This window comes from Neofelis nebulosa, chromosome 7, assembly GCF_028018385.1.
Source record: "Neofelis nebulosa isolate mNeoNeb1 chromosome 7, mNeoNeb1.pri, whole genome shotgun sequence".
Classification (NCBI taxonomy): domain Eukaryota; kingdom Metazoa; phylum Chordata; class Mammalia; order Carnivora; family Felidae; genus Neofelis; species Neofelis nebulosa.
This window is the reverse complement of record NC_080788.1, coordinates 71,971,664-71,973,974: the sequence shown is the minus strand read 5'-3', so window position 1 is coordinate 71,973,974 and position 2,311 is coordinate 71,971,664. Positions and strand designations below refer to the sequence as shown.

Here is a 2,311-nt window from a genome sequence, read left to right as displayed (position 1 = left end):
TTGAAAATAAGGACAATGTTCTCATTTATGAGTGTAATAGGCAGCTAAGCATAGTAGAAAAACAAACAACTTGAAGTAATGAACCTAGGGTTTGAATTACAAATCATACTTTACCAACTGTGGAAACTTTCTCAGATCAATTATATAAACTATTTCCTGGTTTGTTCATCTGTAAAATGAGCTGAGTAACACTTTCACCAAATGGTGGAATGAGAGAACCTGTGGAAGAATCTTATCTACCTCCTGACACACAAAAATGCTTAGGAATTGTTAGCTCTAGAATATGTACCTGAAGCAAAGTAAAGGGGCGACTTATTTAGGGGGTAGTACCTTTTCTAGCGTTTCTAGCTCTTTTATGTTTATTTTCTCCTCCAAGCACGATTTCATTCCTCTCAAGGCGACAAAAGGGCAATCCAAACCTGAAGTTTTCTCTTACGGTGTCTGATCTTCCTGGAGAGGAGAGGTGGTCTCTTCCACAAAACCATCAAGGAGTGAAAGTGTAGAAATAGGATGATCTCTTGGTGTTTGCCAGAGGTTGGAGGGATTATAAGCAGAGCCTCCAGGGAGTGAGCCCTACCCCATGAGAATCACCTTTCTACTTCTAGAAGAAGAATGGTATCAGGAGACTGTTCTGTGCTAGTTCTTTTCTTCCCATGGGGCCTGCTTTCTCTGGAGACCCTGATGCCTTCGGCCTTTGTATTCCAATTAGCAAAAATATGGAACGCTTCATGAACTTGTGTGTCATCCTTGCTTGCTCAGGGGCCATGCTGATCTTCTCTGTATCGTTCTAATTTTAGTATATGTGCTGCCGAAGCGAGCACTCTGCCTTTGTATTCCAGTAGAGTAGAAAATATTACCTTTTCCAGCCACAAACTTCTCAGGGATGCCAAGAGGTCTAGTCAATCTCCAAACTACTTGGAGCACCTGCCAGCTGCCCAAGGGAAAGTCTGTCAAAGAAACATGGGGTATGGTGGCTGTATGAAGGAAGCCACTCACTGGGCCTCTGCTGAGTGTTGTCAATCATGGGTTTTAGGGACAGAGCCTCTTCTGATTTTCCAGAAATGAGAGATGGGGGAAAGTGTGATGAGATCTCAGGCACAGAGGGCTGTGCAGTTACAGCAGGAATCAATCTTCTTGGCTCCTACCTAGTTTCTTCATAGATTTTTCCCTTTCTTGTTTATGGTTGGGCTCTGTGAGCCTCAAGCAGCTGAGTCTCAGGGCACAGTTCCCAGGTCCAAGAGAGGCCAGAGCAGGGCAGTTCATAGTTCCACTCCAGCAGGTGCACCTAGGAGTTGGGCTTTATGCCTTCCTCATCTCTGATGGGGTGCAGCTCTTTTAGCACAACTCATTCTCCCTGTTTCCAACTATGGAAGGAGTTTCATCTTAAAGACTTTTTAGGGACACCTGGGTGGTTCAGTCAGTTAAGCCTCTGACTTCATCTCAGGTCATGATCTTGTGGTCCATGGGTTCAAGCCCTGTGTTGGGCTCTGTGCTGACAGCTCAGAGCCTGGAACCTGCTTTGGATCTGTGTCTCCCTCTCTCTCTGCCCCTCCCCTGCTTGCACTCTCTTTCTCTCTCTCAAAATAGATAAACATTAAAAAAATTTAAAAAAAAGACTTAGTTCATTTCATTTCCATGTTTGAACAGCTTTGATGTTTCTCTCAGTCCACAACACAGGATTCAAAATTGGCAAATCAGGACACCTGCTGTTCAGTTTGAGCCCATCATTATTATTACTACTATTGTTGTTATATTCCTTTTCCTCACCATTTCCTATAGATGTCCTTGTGTCATGGCCACATCAATCTACTTAGGCACTCAATGGAAGATCATATATTTTCATGGAGTGAATAATTTTATCCTCTGAAAAGTAGACAGAAGCATTGCATTAACGACTAGCAGTAGGGGAGTTAAGCCCTGTGGGGTGAGGGACACAGAGAGATTAATTCACTCATGCAGATGAAGAGAACTAATTTATTGAAATGTCCTCTTTATATTCCTTTTCTTTTTTTGTTAGCCTCTCCTCTAATTGTTCCCCTCAGCCCAGATATTTTCTCACAGAATTATTGGAGGTGGTATTAGTATAATGTAATGGAGATCATTGGTTTCTTGTCCATATTGTCTCCATATTTCCTCCTTTTTTTCACTTCAGCATAACTGCCAACATCCACATTTATTTCCCAATTTTTTTTTTCTTGACTGGGAAACCAGCTTTGCCTGCCCATTCTTTATTCTTCCAGGCAGGAAGTTCTATAGTTAATGACCTCTGCACTCACCAGAAGCCCTCAACTATAGACAGATGACAGTTGGG

At 42.6% G+C, this 2,311-nt stretch overlaps 1 non-coding gene across 1 annotated transcript; it reads right to left on the bottom strand.

Moving 5' to 3' along the window:
• Positions 1-710: 710 nt before the first annotated feature.
• On the bottom strand, positions 711-821 carry LOC131518330 (U6 spliceosomal RNA). Its single transcript, XR_009265021.1, has one exon. It is a non-coding gene; the product is annotated as a U6 spliceosomal RNA (small nuclear RNA).
• Positions 822-2,311: the final 1,490 nt, after the last annotated feature.